Below are 22,102 nucleotides of genomic sequence, written 5' to 3' on the forward strand. Positions count from 1 at the left end.
AACGGCTAAATCCGACATTGGGAGCATTGTCATTGCCTCTTAACAGCTCTCAACATGTCGACGGCGGCTCAAAGCTAACATTGCTAATAGCACTACTAAAAAAGTACACACGCCCCTCCTTACTTTGTGCCATCACTTATTATGTTCGGATACATAACAAGTGACCTGCTATTGGAATTGAATTTGTAGGATTAAGAATTCCTCTTGCCTTAATGTCCCAATCCAACATGGTTGAAGTACTTAAGTTTCGCCAAAATACAAGAGGTGGTTCAGTCTTCAGTGTTTACTTTTCTGTCTGGTAAAACACACCCTTGCTGCAGGTACACACCACGGCGGACTGAATGGCCACAAGACATCACTGAAATGTACTTGCATTAAATAAAAAAAATCAAGGAGGGAGTTTTTGGGGGGTAATATACATCATGTATTGTGTGCCATGAGTCTGCAGTTAAAGCTGAGATCTAGTCTTCTGGTATCATATACTTCTCATTTTTTATTTCAGAAATACTGAACAGCTGCCACGCCGCACAAGTGCCCTAACCTGCATCATTGACATGTGGACCAAACATCAAAAAGTAAATTGCAAAAGTCTCAATGCTGCAAAATGCAGCGCGTGCCTGTTCTGTCGGGAATTCTGTCATTTTAGGAAATTTTAAGTTACTTCAAAATTGAGTATTTGAGTCTATTCTCATAAGGTGTGCATTCTCCAGGGGAAATGTTGCAAATTCTTTTAGTTAACCTCCAAGGTTTTGAATTTACTAAAAGGCAGATCAGGAGCATATAAAAAGGTAATTTGTGAGAGACATAAAGATCACAACCTGCAGATGAAAGACAGAGCTGTAGAGCCGACGGAAAGAGGGAAATGAACCACAGAGAGAGAGAGCTCTCAAGAGTTCCTGGGATACTTATAAAGCACCAATCTCTTAGCAGCAGGACAATTACATTCGCATTACTCCCAGTCTTTTTCTGTGTGCCAGAGTGAGACAATCATAATCTCAAACCACAGACTCCTTCACTATCAGCAGTGATCCGTTAAAAACCTTTTTTCTTTTCTTCCTTTTTTTAGTTTTATAGCACTATAACAGCAATCATAATCATTATCTTGTACGACGGAACACAAAAATGTAATGTCATTCAACATTACAGAAATTCGGAGCCATTTAGAAAACAAGACTCTCGATGCATTGTCTCGAAGGAGACAAATGTCTAAATCACAAAACCTCCCGAGTTACGGTGAAACACGTCCTTGGCCTACATTTTCCACCGTAAACAAGAATTATCGCCTTAGTTGTCTCGCTTGGTTAAAAACAAAGGCTTTGAGTAATGTGCGCTCCCACTCGGCATCGCAGCAAGGTTTACTCTGATCACCTGCCAGCTCACCTTGCATAACGTTACTCAGCAGATTACACAACACGTAGCTCCGGCCAAGTTGACTTATTGGCCAGACGGAGCGGTTTTACAACACTACGACCAAGACACCTGGTGAACTCACTTTTCCCAAAACATAGACATGTAGAGAGATGTGTATATAACATCTCAGAATCTATTTAAAAGGTTCTCTATTTGTTATTCAGAGCACAATATAGCATCTCAACCATTAGTTATGTAAAGATAAGTGGAGTAATGTCTACCTGTGAGAATGAATTCACTCTCCCTCTGTGAGTGTTTTCTGAGCTGCTTGGAGCTTTGCTTACGGCCGTAGTGTATGTCACATGATAGCAGCAAGCTGGAGAGCAAAGTCATCATGCTCTCATTAAGTTTCATCTTATTCTTCATTGTTTCCTACCCTGGATTAAGGTAATAAAACACCTTCAGTTAAGGGAACAGTGTGGGGGATACTTTGGCAGAAATGGAATATAATATTCATAACTATGCTGTCCTTATATAAATCACCTGAGACTAAGAATCGTTGCGTTTTCATGAGCTTAGGACGAGCCGCTCATCTTCCTCTTCACAAAGTCTGCACTGTAGAACCGCCATGTCGTACAGCAGCCCTAAACGAATAAACCAAACACTGGCTCTAGATGGGGCCTTTCACGTTTTCACATTACCTGAAAGGCCCCCCGTCGTTCTCCAAAACACCTGGAAAGGGGAGGGGTGAGCAGAGTGGGTGTATAGTTGGTTGCAATCTGCCACCTCACCTCATTTATTGTCTGTATGACAGGACATGACCTGTGGTTTCAGTTGCTCTGTGCGACCCAAACATCCTACACAACCTCCTCCCAAGGACCTTTTTTGTGGCAATACAACCATGGCACTATATCCCTCAACAATACTAAATATAAGTTTATGTTCTTTTGATAGATAACAAATGCTGTTATTTTCTGGAAGCCAGTTGTTATTCACGTGACTGCAAGAGGTCCTTTGAACTACAAGCGTTTAACAATTGCTGTTGTTTCTTGGTCTTCACATAAGTTGGTAAAACGTCATCATGTAGGCCTGCACATAATATCACAAACTGAGCACTGAGGGTTCCCCCTCTAATTGCCGATTCCTCACAAAGACCCCAAGCATCAGACACTGTTATCACGTTATCAGCCACAGAACACGCTGTTGGGAACAAGCACATACAGTTCTTGGATCAGTGAAATTCTCATGCAGCATTAAATGCCAGGGAAGTGTTGGCTGCAGACGTTGGCTCGGGGGCCGTTCTGTGCGCCCGTTACTTGGGACCATACTGTTTGTGCAGCTATGTATAAGGCTGCCATTCAAAGCCCAACAGAGTAACTATCTTGTTACCGACGTGGAAAACCTGTCATCAAGAGGTCACTGCTAAAAACATGACGGGTACCGGAGCAGATGGTACTACTGTAACTGTACCTTTAAAAATGTACAGAAAACATTCACATGAAAGTCCCGCCGACACACCGTACAGCGTGTTATTAGCTTACATTACTTTGGAAGTCACGACCAGCCAAAAACCGCTTCATTCATCGCCATCAGGTTTTATGTAACTTTATACACCAGGGGAATGCAGGCCAACTCAGTTCATGTCAGGCCTTCAGGGCTGTAAAATAACAGTTGCGTAACATACAGTATATGTGAGCTGCTCTAAGCAGCTCCATGTTGGAGCAGCATGAAGGTTAGACTCTCGTTTCTCTTTCTTCTTACCTGAGACGACCTTTTTAACGACCTGGAGGCGGACATGACGCACGACCACTATAACACAATCCCGTGCTACGGGCTTTTGTGGAGATTACGTTCAGCGTTTCTCAAGACTGTGTATTGACTCAGTTTTATGAAGGATGTCCACTGGGTGTGAAAGATTATACGAACACGTTGAAATGCAATAAAAACCCATTCGCCACAAAATACAGCCCCAATTTATGACCACCGAAGTACGTGTAAATCCTTGACATAGTTCCAAAACGAGGCTTCACAAAGGTAGGATTTACTGCAGGGATGTTGCAATGGATTGCGTTACACTGTTCTGTGCAGGTGTTTGACACGTTGTGTCCATAAACGCTAACTAAGGAGCTTACAAACCTACAAACGGCGCAATAAGTTGCTTTCCGCTCTGCACTGATCTGACAACCTCCACAGGGTGCAGCGTCGGCGAATCTTGTCGTTTTGGCATCGAACAAGACAGTGAAAAAGTCAGATGACACCAGAGGAGCATTTAGGTGTTATTACAGCCATTTTAATTAACAACCAGGCTAATGTTAAGTCTGTGCTGTCAAGTTTGGAAGAAAAAATGGCTTATTAGTCAAACATATTTCAATATGACTCACAACTCATAATCCTTCAGGTTTTCATTAAACCAAATCCCATTTTTCTTGTTCAGCATTTTTTCAGCGGCAGCTATTCGATGTATTTGCATTCTGTAATTGCCTCGAGTAGTTGTCATTGTCACTGGCAGGGTCCACCTCTACAGAATGGGAATTAAATTGCCACCACGCACATAAGTGATTCACAGGAAAAGATGCGTGCATGTACTGGTTTGTAATGCGGGCGGAAAAAAAAGCTGGTGCATGCACGCATTTCATGTAAAATGTAGTCACGAGTTCAGTAATACTGTCGGGCGACATTGTTGACGGTCTGTACAACAACAAAAAAACTGCAACACTGGGGGATGAATGGACAACACTTTCAAAGAAATCTCCCTTCATCTGAAAGCAGCTACCACAAACTTACAATAACATTCAAGCTCTTTTGAAAAAAGAAGAAACCATCTGTGTTTTACACCCATCACCATCTTACCTTGTATAACCTCACACAGCGGGCCAAGGAGGTGTTCCAAGGACATCTGATTCAGCCAACATTGCATTATGGACTACAGCATTTCTTTGGGCTGGGCCAGACAGAGTGAGAAGCAATTTAAATTCAGTGAATATGGAAACGGGATGCTGATGGGTGCAAAATATAAAAAGTAGGGGGGGGGGGGGGGTACACAAATAAAAAGAGGGAGGCATGAAGGATGATAGGGGAGATGGACAAAGACAGGAGGAGATGTGGGAGGGGGAGGAGTATGGAGAGGCACGGGGGAGGGGGAGCGGTCTAGTCTGTCTGGTGTCCTAAAAACACCCCCATAACCAAAGGGGGGAGGGGACAAGATGGCCTCAAATTCTCTAGTAGAAAAATAGGACAACACTGTAGCCTGACCCAGCAGGGGATCAGCTACATGTGGAATCTCCTCCCAAAATGAGGAACGTTCCACTCTGAATATGTCAAGGCACACAACCACTGAAGCTCCAAATAGTACAATTTAAAGATTTTTTTATAGAGATGTAATATTTGCAGCATTTTTTGTACAAATTTCTTGATTATTTCCATTATCAGTTACTCTGTCAATTACTGAATTCATTCATTCACTGATTGTTTGGTCTTTGAAATAATATTGAAGCGCTCAAGATGTCTTCAATAAGAAAAGGTTACAAATCTTCACATTTGAAAATATTTGCCATTTTTCCTTGCGGGCTCAGCAACCACATTAATATCTCGTCCATATCTTAGTGAAATGTTGATTTCAGACTCTATTTTGCACTTTGACTAATCAGTTGGCTAAATCTGCACTAGAAGTAACAAGCTGTGCAGTCCATTATATTTGCTCCTTGTTATGCTGCAAAATGCTCTGGGCTGCATGCATGACGGGTACTTTGAGGTCCCTCTGTGAGAAGGTGGCTCCAGGTGAGCTATGGAGACAGTTCTTGCTACAGTAGCAAGAACTGTCTCCATAGCTCACCTGGAGCCACCTTCTCACAGAGCTTCTTCCCAGACAACAGCCACAAAATGTTCTTTTGTTGTCTTTAGTTTACACATAACTAACTATAAAGCGAGGAACATACGTATGTGTTGTTGCATACATACGTATGCGTTTGTGTTCTTCGCATATCTTGAGAACCGTCCATGCGATCTACTTCACACTAAGTGGGTGTATTGCTGGGGACAATTAGGACACGGGACACATTCAATATGAATAAACAACCAAACAGCGCGTTGTGCAACATGCAGCCAAGCATTCAGTCCATTTCAAACGGTCACATGCTCCTAACGGCCACGCGACTCAATTTGGTGAACGAACAGACCCTAGTTTGTGATTTAGGTTGATAACACAGGACCATTCTTACACAGAAGTGTGTCCTACTTAGGATTTAAAATCGACGAAATACTTCATATATGCACCCACAGACAAAGACTCCATGTAATTATCTCTTTACCTCCTTAAAGAGAACGAGTAAGAGAGAGAATGATAAAGGAGGAGGGCAGTGAGGAGACAGCTGTTGCATAAGCTGCCTTACATAAGATCTGGCTAATAATGCCACTGTTCAGCTTACGAGAACAAAAGTTGTACAAGATGTATGCCAGGCTGTAAGGACATTGTGTACACACACACACACACGCACTGTAATTTCTCCACTCCTAGCTCCCTCTATTTCAGAGCTTGAAAGTCGGCTTGAAAACCACCACACAGTTTCTTTTTTTTCCCAACTTCCCACACACACACACACACACACACACACGTTAGTACCTCTACGACCTTTGATGACATAATTCATTCCTTTGCTCCTTATCCTCAGCCTAAAACTAACTCATTTCCCTTAATTACCTTAGTTTTCAGAAATGCCTGGTCTCTCAAGATTTGAAAACCCAAAATAGTACTTACAAAGAAAACACACACACACACACACACACACACACACACACACACACACACACACACACACACACACACACACACACACACACACACACACACACACACACACACACACACACACACACACACACACACTACCCTGGGTACCTGGGTACGCGAGAGGGCGGGGGGACATGAACTGCAAGTCAAACTTTCCTAAAAAGTGTGATTTAGCATTATCTGTTGAAGTCCAAAAAATGCTAGAAACTAGAGAAAATGCTAGAAAAAAATAACTAGAAAGGTGTGCTCAGTGGAGTGCAGATCTCGGTGTCTGCAATGACCGCTGCTGCATTGTGTGCTTGAATGAATACAACCCAACATTGGCTAACTCCCCGTCTAGACAGTAATGGGCTGTAAGGTGTCGTAAAACGCACTTCATTCAAACTCAAAAACAAGCGGCAACTTATAAGCCATCGGCTCGAAGTTGTCTGTATGATACATTTCACACAATCTTGCCAAAATCAAATTCATCAAGCTGTATGGCCGCTTAGCAGCGGCTGAGTGGCGGCGAGGTACTCAGCGGTGTGTTTACAGCGAGGTCAGTTAGCTGTTAGCCAAACACACCGTCCAAAACAATAAAAGCCAGCAAACTGTTTTCCCCCCATTGTGTCTCAGCTGGGTCATCACTAGCAGCCCCTACCGGCCCGAGGGTCGGTGAGGACTCAGCAGGCAGTATTAAACAGGCAATGAAAGCTGTTTTGAGAAAGTGTGAGTCACCACAACCACGAGAGGCCCTTGAGCGTGCGCCGGATAACTGGCCACCCAAAATATTATGCAGTTTGCTGCAGCAGAATGCGAGAGTAGCTGTGGACAGACACGGAGGTGCACACTTACTCATGAAGGCACGCACAAGAGCAGTCGATCGCATGCTTCTCCTCGCTGTTGTGTTTTTTAAAAAAAGGCTCTTCTTTGTACCTGCCATGTGTATATAAAAACGAACATTTTTGTAGATCAATTTAGCTTTACACAGAGATATTTTCCTTTCATTTATAACCACTTACAACAGATCGGTCTCCTCCTCTGATGAACTCACCGACAGTCTGATGATGAAGTGACGACACCGATGTCAACTGACATTTGCAAGAATAACAACGCTTCAATTTGTGTCTCTGAAAGCAGATATTGTATAACACCTTGCTTCTATACTTGACTGGCTTACAGACTTAGAATCACATCCCCTCGCTTGTGTAACAGAATTACACAATACTGAAGGTTCGGTGATGGTGGTGGGTTTAACCAATCAAATGGTTGCTTTCATTCAAAGGCAACATGACACACACACACACACACACACACACACACACACACACACACACACACACACACACACACACACACACACACACACACACACACACACACACACACACACACACACACACTTTAAATACACACTGTGTTTGCACGATCTTCCATCTTCCTCCAATGTGTGTCAGTGCAGCTTGTTCTTTTGCTTTCCCATGCAAATGCTTATTACTGAATTGATTCTGTTGAAGGTACATGACTTTTAAGAATCATGTTTGTGGGTGTGCTTTACTGACTGCACATCAAGTCAGGAAGAGGCACCTTGTTTCATTCAATTGTTAAGTGAATTAAAGTAGTGTTTTCAAATTGTTTATTGCTTAAAATAAAATGTCATGTCATCACATGCATTGGCAGACTGTGTTCAAACTAGTAGAGAAGTAGAGAGACTGTGTCTCAAATCCATACAACATATCAAATCCATGAAGCATATTCTACATATTACTTCTATAATAAACTGTTTCAGCAGTTTGTGTCAAGAATAATTAACAAAGTGACGTCGGGTGTCGATCAAGGTGCAACTTAGAAAAACATTTGGATGCCTCTTTGTGAAGTTTAACCGGCAGTAGCTTTCCAAAAACTCATTCCCATTTCCAGGATCATACTTCTTTCCACAACAACATGTTTTCATGCTTTAATGTTAAAAGAATTCTAATACCGTCAGTCTGAAACGCTCCGTTTTAGGGCCCGTCTCCTTAAGCCTCCCTCCCCCCCAAAAAAAACCAGTCTGTTCTGATTGGCTTGCAAGAAAAATATAGTACATTACAGTCATTTAGCAGACTTTTATCCAAAGCGACTTACAATTCAGATAGAGGACACCTTTGCAAAGGTATAGTACTCAAGCCGTGGACTAATAAGCCTGTGTGTGACAGAGGAAGGGGAGCCACATCTGAAATGCTTGTTGAAAGTTTTCCAAGCAGTCCCCAAAGAAACAGTCTGGGTTGTGTGAACTCACAGTTTGTGGGTTGGTCTGCTCTCCAGATACCCACATGTTGAGGCACAAACACTGAAAAAGTACGTTTTTCACCAGATTAATTATATTATTTTCATTTCACCACTACCCACAATTTATTGTGATGTTTTCCAGGTGTGAGCAGCTCCTCCATTTCTCAGTGCATTGCATTGTGGGCGAATAGTTTCCATCAACAGCACGCTCAGAAATAAGCCATATTTAGGACGCACACAGCGTGTTTTAAAGTCTATCACTTTTAAAGTGTGAATACGGAACATATTAAAAGACCTGCTTTGATATCAGTGTGTAGTAAGTAAGTGGGACACAGTGTTAGTCATGTTACTTGATAAAAGACGATAAGTAACTATCAACGTTGTTTTTGATCGACTAATTATTTGACTAATTGTTAATGCCACACTGTGTCGCTCTAGCTTCAGTTTTGTCTTTCCTACCCGCAGCCTGCTGACAGTAATGTGGGCTCAGATACACAAACTGTTTTTCTTCTTCTGTCTCTGAACTTGTAAATACCAACGCGTTTGAGTTTATTCGGGATTGGCCTGCATTTAACACTTTGGACTCGAGGTCTCACACACACATTAGTGACCTGAATGTGTGAACAATGCTGGCCTGCACCGACTCGCTTCACAGAATACTTTAAAAAAAAAGGAGGTAAAGACTCGGGCTAATCCCACCACGGTGTCATATCCAATCCCTGCCCACCTGTGCTCCTTTTGGCCTGCAGCATCAGAGCACAGTTTAACAAAGCAAAGCAGAAGAAAAGGAGGAAACCTCACCCATCAGTGATCACACCTCTTGTTGTGGAGCTGTTAGAAGAACTGAATTGGTGTCTCCACTGTCTGACTTCTAAGTCAAAACACAGTTCTTTTTTGTTCTGATGTCTGAGCGGCATCAAATGAGGATAATCAGCCTTTGAGCAATGCAGAAGCCCACACACTTAATCAGCAGCTCCTGAGTCCATGTAGTTGAACTGGGAGGGGCCGAGAGGCAGCAAGGGAGGGATCAGAATTCACTGTGCAAAGATGATCTCTAATTGGATGCTGCTGGCTGCTTTCCAGCCAATCAGGGAGGGTTCAGAGGGTTCACCGGGGTTGTTTAGGGTTCACATGCGGACACCGGAGGGGAAGGGTTTTCTCGGCTCAACCCACCTGAACCTCAGCTTATTCTGCCTGTGTACAAAACAAACAGTTTGACACCGAGAAGAAGACGACTGCACTGACACTGAAGAGTCCAGTGAGATCATTCAAACATGGCAGTTTGGCACCTTTCCCCTGATGGTGTAAAAACTCAAAGTTTGTGGTCGGAAAAAAAAAGTTAGTGAGAACTTTGATCAATAATATCTTTGATTCTGATTCATGGACTCCAGCCATCGTTTTTCACAACAGGAATCAATTTCCTTCCACCATCAAGTGGGCAAGCCAGAAAATATTTAGCAGAAATCCAATCTTAGAGTTTCCATCTATCCCTTCCAGCTTTTACCTCCTCTCTCAGGTTTATCAGACACACTAAACATCAAATATATGGTGTAGAATCAATTGTGTCAAAAGTATGGATTGCTGAACCAAAATAAGCAAAAGTGTGACAGAACATTTAGGTCTGCAGTTGAGTTAAAGGTGTTTGTTTACATCTGAGCTGACTGTTTCATTAGCCAAGAGTCATTTTAAGGTTTCTAACGATCCGTCGCTACTTCGTCTTTATAGACTTTCACATCTTTTACATAGTCCAGAAGTGAAAGTCGATTAGTGGCAAACTGCATATTAATCGATAATGAAAATAATCAAACACAGTCGTTCTTATATTACACACGTTATATTAAAATATTGAAGTCTTACCACGCAAAACCTACAGTTGCCAAACTCTTAGCTCCCTCATTACTGAAATCGTGTTTTTTGTATCTGCAGCGAGCCTTTCTGACCTCTGAGCTTAATCATTAAAAAGGCCCGAAAACAAAGTTAAATAGCTACGACTCAGCAGTTATCTGAGCTACTCAAGTGGATGCAAGTTTCCTTGTTGCTCATTTGTTTCTCCAAATATTGGACTCCTTTCTTTACAGAGATCGTACAAAGAGAATCAAGTTTGCACATGAATATTTGATATGACATAAGAGTTCACAGTTAACTATGACACAAACACCTTTGTGGTGCATGTTCTGTGGAGGCTCGTGTCACGCCATTCAGCTTTCACATGCGTGACCCTCAAACAACACATGCTGTTATTTTAGAACTGGGACAAACATGACACTCGCTCACAAACACACACACACACAAACAAGAGTTCTGTCATTTGGATAACAGACGAGCATGAGGTGTAGCCATGGATACTGGTCAACAAATGACTAATGTCAACAATAACAGATGCATCTGTTGTACACATGTAAGAGGAGAGAGCCACTTATCGGAGGTTACTCATCAACAAATGAAACAACAACACGAACAACTGCTGTAATCCAGACACACACACACACACACACACACACACACACACACACACACACACACACACACACACACACACACACACACACACACACACACACACACACACACACACACACACACACACACACACGTTGGGTCTCCAGGAATCTCAAATACTCAGGTCACACAGTCGGGTCAAGAAACCACATAAAGCAGATCTAAAAACACACACCCACGATAGTCCTCCTATACTTCAGAGGGCCGTCACTGACTTGCAACTGACCCTGACCTAAAACGACATAACCCCAAAGCCCCTCGAAGTGTGTTCAAACTAAATTGGTCAGTTAATCGATTTGTCGGTCAACAGAAAAGGAATCAGCATCTATTCTGATAATCAATTAATCGTTTTTTTCCCACACAAAAATGCCAAAATACCTGCAGCTCCAGCTTCTCTCATGAGTGAATTTAATCTCTTTTGGACTGATGATGATGACATCACCCTGGGCTCAGAGCAAATGTAATGGGCATTGTTTGACTTTTTAATCAAACAATCAATATTAAAAATACTCGTTAGCAGTAAATGAGACTGAGGTGCTGTGTTTTGGTTCTATGTTCAACAACACATTGTTCTGAATTGGTCAGACATTTGAACGGCACATCTGGCTGGCTTTGTGTCCATAGCAACACTGGCTGAGGCTCATGGGTATCGTAGTATTGACAGCCATTTGCCGTACCAAACTGGAAGGAATAAGACGTAGAAACAGTTAAAAGTGATGCATAGAAAAAAAAATACATCCTCCCCAAGTTAGAACTCTATTGTTCCTCACAAAGATAGAAGAGCAGACAGGTCCGTGAAGGCCCAGAGAAAGACACACACTCTTCTCAGAAGGACCTTGAATACAAATCAGACAAATCTAAACAAGCTTGCACTCTTCAATAAAAAACACTCGACTCTCGGAGAATAACTCAGGAGCGCTGGCGTCTTGAGAAAGACATTAAATCATTAAAAGTTGAGGCATTCCCCGCAGGATGAGGCCCTGAAGGGAGCTCATCAGCATTACGGGGGGATTTTCCACAACACAGGCTTGGTAGAATCTTTCCATAAAAGGGAAAAAAAACAGTTGTGAGGCAAAAGAAAAGGCAACCATGTGCTCTGTCATTTACCTCACTGCAGCTGACAGCCCACACGGAGCCTTGGGGTGTGACGCTCATCTGTGTGTGTGTGTGTGTGTGTGTGTGTGCCCTCAAGACTTACAAATGCCTTGAACAATACAAACACAAGCATACAATAGAAAAAAAACGACCTCTACTTCTGTCAAAAGAAGGCTGTTCTGTTGATGCTGAAAAACAACCGATGGATTCATCCATTAAACCATCAACGGACAACAGCTATCCCTTACCCCAAATTCCCCGCCTCTCTTATTAGAAGTTGCTGACCGCGCCAACACATTCCTCCGCCATTAAAGATTTCAGAGTTACAGAAAGCAAACTAGTGAAGTATTAGTAGGTCAGACACACAGCCGTCCATCACTCCCGACATAAGGTTTTTTTTTAAGAATGACTAAAACATGAGAAGCTGCTGAGGTCAGACTCTCAGTCGGCCTACATTCCTCCGTCCCTTTGTGCTCCGCTGGTTTAGACTGTGTGGCCAAAAGGAGGAAGGTGAAACCTTCCCGCTGTCGTAGGGTTCGGCGAGTTCCAGAAGCTCCCTTTCCGTCCTCATCGGCAGCACGGCTTAGAGAGACACATGCACTCGCTTGTTCCTACTTAACGTTATGATCTTGAATATTGAATCACATTCATTTTACGTCTTTGAGAGACATTTTTTGCGCATATTTTCAGTTTCCCCCCCAATATGTTCATTTTTAACATGAGATTTACAACTGTGGTGTAATCCTTGTGTACAAAATTGTGTTAAATCATTTATGTTTCTTAAATGAAGATGCAGCGACCACACAAGGCAAATCTTTTATGATATTTTCACTGGTTTGTCTCCAATAGGAATATTTCTTTAATCAAAATAAGACATTGCCTTGTCAACACAGGGCCGACGTGTTCTGAACAACTTTGCCACATTTTTCTAAATGTTTTTCGAAAGGGTTTTTGGTTTGCAACAAGCTGAATGAAAGCCAAACATTTAGAGAAAAAAACGAAAATCGGTTTGTCTCACACAGACGTCGTTCTTTGCTGAAATGTGAGAACTAACTGTTGTCCTCTACCTGAGCTGAAGTTTCCATGTCTGTAAGTATACTCGAGGGTCCGTGTGTAAGCTCTGCGCGGAATATCCACAAACCGCCAATTTGTTGTGGCAGTGTGCTGTATAATAAGGCTGAACTAATATGTGCAACTTTTGTCCATCACTCCTTGGCTGATCTGAACGCTCTGTTCTCGTACTCAGCGGGCGACTGAGCTCGGTGGCAGGAACACATTGAAGGAGTGATGAAAGGATGAAACGAGTGGCACAGGGGCGCTCTGGGATCATCCTTTCAGGATTAAAAACAGAAAATATGGGTCTAAACGGGACCGAAATCCAACAACCTAACCTTGGCCGGCGTTCAAACGAGCAAATTAGACTTGTGTGTGAGCAGTGCTTTCAACAAGTCTAACGTACCTCAAGTTCAGAGCATTCCGGACACTCTGATGTAAGCAAACGTGCACTGTGACCTTCACACCGACACATATCTCCATCACGAGGCCGGGTTCACAAAAAACATAAATCTTTGACAACCACTTACTGCGGTCCAGGTTGTTCAAAGACAGACAGACCTTCACTGAAGAAAGCACACAGACAATAAACACATTCTAAACGTCATGCAGCATCGTTTGTTCTGCAAGAAAGAATGATCAAAAAGAAAAAAGAAAGAGAGCGGGAGGGCTTCATCAGCTGACAGTGGAGGCAGACAGAAGAGCCTGAGATTCAGACTATTAGAACACAATCTTTCCGCCTCGGGTCGATCAACCTGATCACACTTTGTGACTGGGAACCAAAATGCCTGGTCAGCGTTACAAAACTCCCTCCAAAAGAGGACTTGTAAGGCAACAGTGACAGCTACAATATGTGATGGAGCTTTACCAAATCACTGCCAGTAGTTCAAGGAAAACACACCAAATGGACTTTTAGAAGATAACATGGCCAAAGACAACAGATGATGTGTTTCCTGTGCAGCAGGACAATTTATCTAAAGTTTCAAGTCTACAACATAATATATATTTTTGTTGCAGATCCCTCAAAATCAAACGAGGACTTATGTCTGAAGCTATCATTTTACTCACATATTCCGACACCCACAGTAACATCAAATTGACAACTAGAAGACGCGTGTGTTAAAGGGCATGACTCTCTTTTCTCAGCTCTCTGGTTCTGCAGCTCTCAGCATCACACTCTCCTCCTGGATATAACGAGCTCACACCCTTCTCCGGGGTTGTAAAAGGCATTCTGGGAAATGTAATTCACTGACGTACATAGAGGGAGAGTGGGTACATCACAGAGGGAGAAGACAGAGGCAATCTGGCCCAGCATGCACAATACCAACCCTGTGGTACCGGCACACATGAATGGAATGCAGCCATAATTAAGCTTATTAGTTACACTTTTGCGTTCCTCTAAGTCAGTTTGTTAACTTGGTTCAATTATGAGCAGCTCAACATGCACATTTCCTGTGGTTCAGTCTGAGAGCGTGCTTGCCTCACCATGTTGGAATGTAAATGACAGACTGTAAAATGAACTTTGCGTAGCTAAGACACTACGCCACCGGGTTGAAAATAGGCAGAACTACCCTTTAATTAAATTACACGGCTCAATGTTTGAACACCTTACAGGTCTGTTTTTAAAGGGGAACTCCACCAATTTCAGACATCAAAGCCTGTGTACAGGTTCTGGGGATTATGTGAAAAGTTGCATAAAGCATTTTGGGGTTCCAGGGGGATGATGGGACATCACTTCAGTCAGTGACAGTTCTGAAAAGTTTTATTTTTTTTGTAGATCTTGAGGTGTGGAGTTTAAAAGTGAGCCCACGAGACCTCTGCAGCCCGCTCCTTGTCTCTTCCTTGTAGCTGCTTGAAGCTACTTTAGCCGCTACTAGCATAACACACCTATATCTCTGTCTAAAATGTTGAGGGTTACACTGCATCGTGGGAAATTTAGGTGCCATATTTTGACAAAGAATAACGTGAGGAATTTTAAAAAAATGGATTCTGGTTCTGCTGCATTGTTTTTGCTATTTTTCTTTTTAATGAATAGTGTCTTACCTGAGTGTAATATTAAATGAATGGAGTATACTTTTAAGTCTGAGTCAACAGTACACACACACACACACACACACACACACACACACACACACACATACACACACACACACACACACAGAAACGGGTGTTTCGGTGTATCATGCGACCCGGTTAACTGGCGACTTTCAGCCGAACGTGTCTGTGGTTGTCGTAGTTACGACAGCTGTTGAAGACAGGAAAAGAACACGTAGCTGTCCTCGTGAACGCCGCATTGTTTAGTTTTTCATTACAGCGTCAACACCTTCTCATATACAGTCTATGGTCAAAACATACCGGATTTAACTTGTTGTTTAAGTGTGTTGAAACAGGAAGGGAGCAAGTTTCCTTTTCTTTGAAATAATTAAGTTAGTAAATACACATAAATCGTCTTTGGAGCCTGTTTTTGGTAAACGCGTGTCATGTAGAAGTAGTCTGTAGCACCTTAAAAAGTAAAACAATATATTAACGGGATTCGAACTAATATAATTGTGTGGAAAAGGGAAGACCGGGAACAGGCCATTCAGCGGCATTCACCAGGACAGCTACGTGTTTTTTTTCGACAGCTGTAGTAACTACGACAACCACGGACGCGTTCGGCTGAAAGTCGCCATTTAACCGGGTCGCATGATAAACCGAAACACCACCCCGAGGCTCACTGTCTGCTCTTTAACCCGTCTGACCTGATCTGGGGCTTCCGCAACCCCTTGAGCTCCAGACGTCTGTCCCTCGCACAAACACTTCCCCAAACCACCTAAGTTGACATTTAAGCTTCAATTTATAAAACATTTTACATAAGCAACTTCCATTTTTTGGTTTGCCCTTTAAAGCCGCCGAACCGGCTGTTAGGTAACACTGCCTTTCCAAAGAGTATTAGGCGCTCATTCATTTCAGCAGATGTGTCAGCTGTTGTCGGTTGTTCGTGTGCCCCGCTGGTTAAATCTCCGCCGCGGTCACGACTTGCTATGAATTTTTCTTTTTTTAAAGACAGAAAGCAGCGTGCTCGCTCGTTTCATGACACGGAAGGCGGCTGCAACAGCGCTGCAGACACAAGGAACCATTGGGGAACAAGTGCGGCGTGGTCCTCTATTGTCTGCAGCCTAATTGACGCCATGCAAAATGCGAATAGCACAACAACAAAAAAGAGGTTTAACAGAGGTTTCACGCGGTCATAAAACCCGGTTTCAATGTCTCACCTTCCGTGCCCCGTTTATTCAGCGAGTCCCTCCGAGTGAAAAAGAGCTTTTATTTCCGAAGTAATAATGAGATGCTGGGCAGGGCTTGGCCGCTTCCACTCATTCATCAGTTTCTCGCTGGAAGAAGAGGGTCGGTGCTGATGCGCTCTGCACAAGAAAACCATTACGAAAGTTCCGGAAGTGCACGAGCATCCCGACTGTTAGGGGTTACTTAACGCACAGAAGCTGCAGGAACACTGCAAGTTGTGAGTCGATTAGTGTTTGATAACTTGCAGTGCAGCTTTAATTATATTCTTTTTGTCTATATATATTTGTTTAATTAATATTATTATTATAATACACTGTTATATAGCTTTTTGTAATGTGCACATACTGTTGATTTTATAGTTTTGACTTATTTCTGAGAGGTTGTCCTATTTCCTTGTTTTATTGATAGAAAAAATGAAATAAATACATTTATTATTGAGTACAGCTTCCAGTCAAAGGCTCTGCACACCCAGACACAGGCGTTTCCATTGTTCTGGCTCATTTGGCATCAGCTCAGGTGCAAGTCGGGTGGAGTTATGCCGGATAGAACACCATGTTCCTGCCTACTCATAAGAATAGACAAATACGCGTCATCCTAACAAGTTCAACAAAACGAAAAGGAAAGTGAGACTGATCATTAGAGCACAGTCTGTAACCGCCCACACAGAAAAGAAGTCAAATTCAAAATAAGACAAATAATTAGTCCTTAAATCTTATACGTGGATGGATTTTGTGAGAAGACCTGGTTTTACTCATTATCCAAATAACTATATGATATGTGATCTTCTGTACAGAAGGTCTACTCACACAGTTTATACAATTTCCACTTTCCATTCTACACAGTCTGAGAGTGTAAACACTGTGTTGCATTGACATTTCCTTCTGCCATGTTAGTTTAGTTGCAGCTGGAAGGGCAGTATCGGCCACACTTTTATCGTTCCTTAAGGAGTTTTGATAACTTCCACAAACCCCTCTCATGGAGGACATTTCATCTTGTCAAACACAGATGTGACTCACGATAAGTAGCCTACTGGCTGTATTCCATTCAAGTGAACCAATTTTTCTACAGTAAGCGAAAGGAAAATTGACACCGCCTTGGGTTCAGATGTACGGCAGGGCAGTAGATTCAATTCAGTCCATGTTAGAGTCACTAAAAATACTTTATACTTCAATCAGCCAAAGTCCTGAGTGAAGAATGGACTAATGGCTGGTTTCTATAACTATAAAATCCTACTTCAATGTAAACAGTTGAAGTACTTTATGCAGACTTTTCAATTTGTATGTTTTCTCAATATTAGATCAGATTCAACTTTTTCTTTCAAATTGTCACAAGAAAAAAGTGCGGGAATACATAATATGTTATACGTTAAACTAACTAATTCTGATGTTGTGAAACCTCTCAGCAGTTGGACTGATGACTAAACATGCAGCAGCATTCTTTATCATTTACCTTCTTGTACTGCACTGTATTCCTCGTTCTCACGTTCATACAGTGCCCTCTATTGGCCAGCAGTCCACAGTGCTTTGCATAACTCTGGATTATGCAATTTGAACAGAGGGGTGAGACTGAGGAGGGTGAGATGGTCAACTGTTTGTTAATGCACCGTAAATGCATTATTTGATCGATTTAAGTACAACTGGCAGCTGGCTGTGTGTTGCCCTATCAGTGCTGCAGCTAGGTTAAAAGTGACATAACAATTGTGCTTTTGGTGATAAAAGCGGCACATTTGGCACAGATGTAGGTTTATATATTGTGAAAATATTCAGGGCTGCAAATCTGGTCAACATTTTCAAAATGGCCACAAAGTAGGCACGAAGTATACCTCCATGTAGAAAACGGATTTTATGGCTCTCGATGATTGGAGGTGTGTTCAAGGCTTATTCGATATGTCAGACTTTTTTCCCCATCTTTATTTTCTAGGGTGCTTTTTAACCTGAGAAAAATGCTAAATAAAAAAAACTAATAAAAGGAGCATGGTCACCTGAGGGTGAAACTTAACCCTCAGGTGACCATGCTTGACAACTGATACACCTTTCTTCATATTTTACATCGGTGCATTTCTCTTGTCATTAGCAGTGCAATAGACGGAGAATCTCAGGAGGCAAATATCGATATATTTTCACAACATGTAAACCTACATCTGTGTCGCTTTTATCGTAAAATGAGCAATTGTTATGTTTAACTGCGCGACCACAATGATCACAGGAAACACAGGCTCCAGTTAAATAGGATTAATGTGAAGCATTTCTGTTGAGGAGAAACGTAGCATCTGTCCTGGTGCTGTTGGTCCATAATGGCAGCTCTCCTCTCCTTACGAGACACATAGATCAGCAGCACTCTCACTGAAAGGCCAAGCACAGTCTAGGTAGCGCTGTACAACAGTGCTGTGGAAATTTCCGTAAACAACACCAAGCAACGAGGGCTCTCCGACTGCGTCTCTTTTTTTACTCTCACTCTTTTTTTTGCTTGCAGTCTTTTCATTGATTTATGGCTTTCTCCATCTTCTCCACTATTGATGCATTTCCTCTCTTTCCTATTCCCTCCTATCCGTTTTCTGTCTCATGACTGTGCAACTTGATATTTTTTGCACCAAAATGGTGTGCGAGCTTCTCTTCCCTTCTTCTTTTTGCCCCCTTTCTCTCCTCAATTACATTTCCGTCAACATTCGTTGACGTCCTCTGTATCTCTGAGGTGTCTGTGCAGCGGCAGGATAGAAAAAAATAGAATAAACGTCAGGATAGATGAAGTAAAGGTGTTTTATGTGTGATTGATGTCAGATGTCTGTAGAGCGACAGGAGAGATGGACGCTACCGGCTGGCACGGGAAATTGGAACAAGCTCTGAGGCTCGGCCATCTTCCATTTTCTTTCATTTTCTCACACTTTCTTCTCATCTCAAGTCATTTTCAGGCAATCTTTCCTCACCCGTGATGGCTTTGTTCAGACACCCATAAACACACACGCGCACACACACACATCTTAGCTAGCCGACAGGCAGGAATACACACAAACTGAGCAAACAACAATCTTCATGCGATGCAGACAAAATACATTTGGTTGTGCAAACTCAACGATGTTCATCTCTAAATTTGTATTTTTGACTGTAGAATAAATCACATTTGAAAGACTTTTAAGCATTTATGTCCCGTTCTAATGAACCTGATGACCCTTTAATCAGTGCCATGCGATTTAACCCTTTTAATATATATTACATTCATTTAGTATTCAAGGCACAACCCCTTCTGGCCTTCAGGACCGAGCTGGTCCCGAAGCCCTCGAAACATGCTAATGCGCACACTTTAATGGCCGCCATGCTGCATTCACGTGCGGCATATGGCATGAACAGTTGCAACAGAGGTTACAGCTTGTTAATGCCATCTGACAGCTCAAGATGGTGACTGCAATCAGAGAGACAGAAAGGCAATCAGCAGGGAGACCGAGTGAATCTGGCACCTGTGTTGACTTCAGGCGTACATTAGATGGAGCCACTTACCATGCAATACCACACTGCTCTGATCCTAGTTCAGTATGTAGTGTGTTCACAGTGGAACGACAAGCGCTCATACTGAAAGATTAGTGTGCACACAGAATCGGCCTGATTAGTCAGTGCTCTGTTGATTGACACTATTGCCCCACAGTGTAATTCATGAGAAACAAAGGAGCCGAGCGTGCAAGGGCTCAAGGACCCGTTGTCTGGGTGACTTTTTGTTACGCACACTCTCCTTAAATCTGCAACTCGGCAGACTGTTTCTACATTGCACGGCTTTGTGACAATAAAACACAGATGACAGTGTTAATTATTGAGGTGTATAAAAGTGCAAGCACACTAACCAACTTGAAGCGGTGTGTACTTCTGTATCTTTCAGAAGCATATTGGTGATTTTTACACACATTGATTTAGTGCAACAGTGGAGCACACAACGAACACTCCAGTTACGTATGGAATATGACGCTCACTTTGCTGGCCACAGAAATGCCTCCATCCAGGCAACTTGATTTCACGGGAACTTCATTAGTCACATTTGTTTCACCAGTGCTTTTCCTGCCATGACAGTCAGGATTTATGCTGTGACAGAGGTCTACTCCTCTGTCTACTCGGTCTACTCCTCTGTGGGCCTTCACAATAAAAAAACCTGTGAGCTCATGGCCACGAAATGGGACGTTGCGTACATGATATGCTTGGCGTTCAAGTGGTTAAGGGGACAGTGTGTAACATCGTTATGCTTTTCTTAGCTTAGAAAAGCCGTTTATATCTAGGGAGCGGGTTGTCTTCAACAGGAGTTCGCCATCTTGCACCGCCATGTTTCTACAGCAGCCATGAACGGACACTGGCTGACCCCGCTGCTTAATAATAACTTGACCAGGTGAAGTGAAGGATTACTCGAGTTTTGCGAGTTAAAAGCCAATACCGTATCAATACATTTGTGAACTTGTAAACAAAAGTGAAACCTAATTCCTCGGCCAGTGCTGCTATGTTTACACAAGCACCGCATGAAAGATCGACCAAAAGCTTTCTTTTGGTAAACTCCTCTGCCGGCTGAGACAAAGCAGCCAGGAGGACAGAGGACAGAGGACAGAGGACAGGAGGACAGGAGGACAGAGGACAGAGGACAGAGGACAGGAGGAATGACTTATACTGACGGATGTCTGTGTTCTTCACTCTTTATAAACTTCACTCAGAAATTGTATTAATCTTATTGACATTTTACATTTGTCTCCAGTGAGATATTAACGACTTGATATGGTGACTTTGCTGTTGTAAAACACAACTGTTGCTCCTCCTCTAGAAACAATATTTAGCTATATCTAACTAATAAATAACTTCTAATTCTGTTCTGAATTCATTTGTTTTTAAACAAATAAAATCCCTCACCATTAAATAAAAAAAGTAAGTCATGTAAAAAAAAAGAAAGAAAATGTTATTCTTCACTGCTAAGGCTGTTGTGAATCATGTAATCAGTATTTGTGTGGAGCTAGGTCCAGACCTTTTTCATTATGACTCGTCAAAATGACACAGATTGCGTTTCATTCAGGTGTTGAGTTTCAGGGCCCTGGTATTGTGCATGTTGGCTTAGTATCATGTGTTGCCAGGGCACGCATTAATGTAGTTGCACCTGTGCTTGCTGCGAGAAGTTGATCCGCTCCACTTTGAATTTGAATTGTATGTTTATCTCACCATTATCCATTGTTTCAAGGTCTATGCTTGTGTGTGTGTGTGTGTGTGTGTGTAGTGCTGCAGAGAGGAAGTCACGTGTCGGATCTGTTGCTCACTTATCAGCTCTGCCATATGCTGCTTTATGTAAAAAAACAGAGTCTTGTTGAGAGGCCTTATGTCGATTCTAATAGAAGCAATAAACTCATAAAAGAAACAGTTTTCCCCAAAAGGGTAACTCAACACAATAAGCCCATACAAATTGTATTTATTGCCACCAAGATATCGTCACTGTGACGCATGATGTCCTCCCCCACTGTTAACACAGCACCATGCTTACAGAGAGCAACAAGGCGAAGTTGCAGGTGGCTGTTGCTGTTCCGGCGTCTGTAGTATACAGTGCGGTACCTGTGTAATCCTGTTCTTTCAGATTACACGGTTTCCCTTTGTTTCTGAACGATATTCTCTTCCATTCCTTTGCTCAACTGCTTCTTCCTTTATTGGTAAGAGTCCTTTCTCCCCTGTCAGCCATAGTTAGTACACTAAGTATCTCTCCCCTTCTTATGATGGGATAGGACTGACCCAGGTCGTCCACCTTTATACACATCTGCAGCCTGGAGATATGAAGCACATGACAAGT

The 22,102-nt window shown here is 42.5% G+C and overlaps 1 protein-coding gene across 1 annotated transcript in view; it reads right to left on the minus strand.

Annotated features, from left to right (window-relative positions):
• LOC306710198 (helicase ARIP4-like) overlaps positions 1-16,391 on the minus strand; it is a 54,703-nt gene extending 38,312 nt beyond the window's left edge. The window contains exon 1 of the mRNA XM_079178603.1: positions 16,285-16,391. The gene's annotated coding sequence lies outside the window, so the exon portion shown is untranslated. The remainder of the gene's footprint in view (positions 1-16,284) is intronic.
• Positions 16,392-22,102: the final 5,711 nt, after the last annotated feature.

This window comes from Pholis gunnellus (genome assembly GCF_910591455.1).
Source record: "Pholis gunnellus genome assembly, chromosome: 2".
Lineage (NCBI taxonomy): Eukaryota > Metazoa > Chordata > Actinopteri > Perciformes > Pholidae > Pholis > Pholis gunnellus.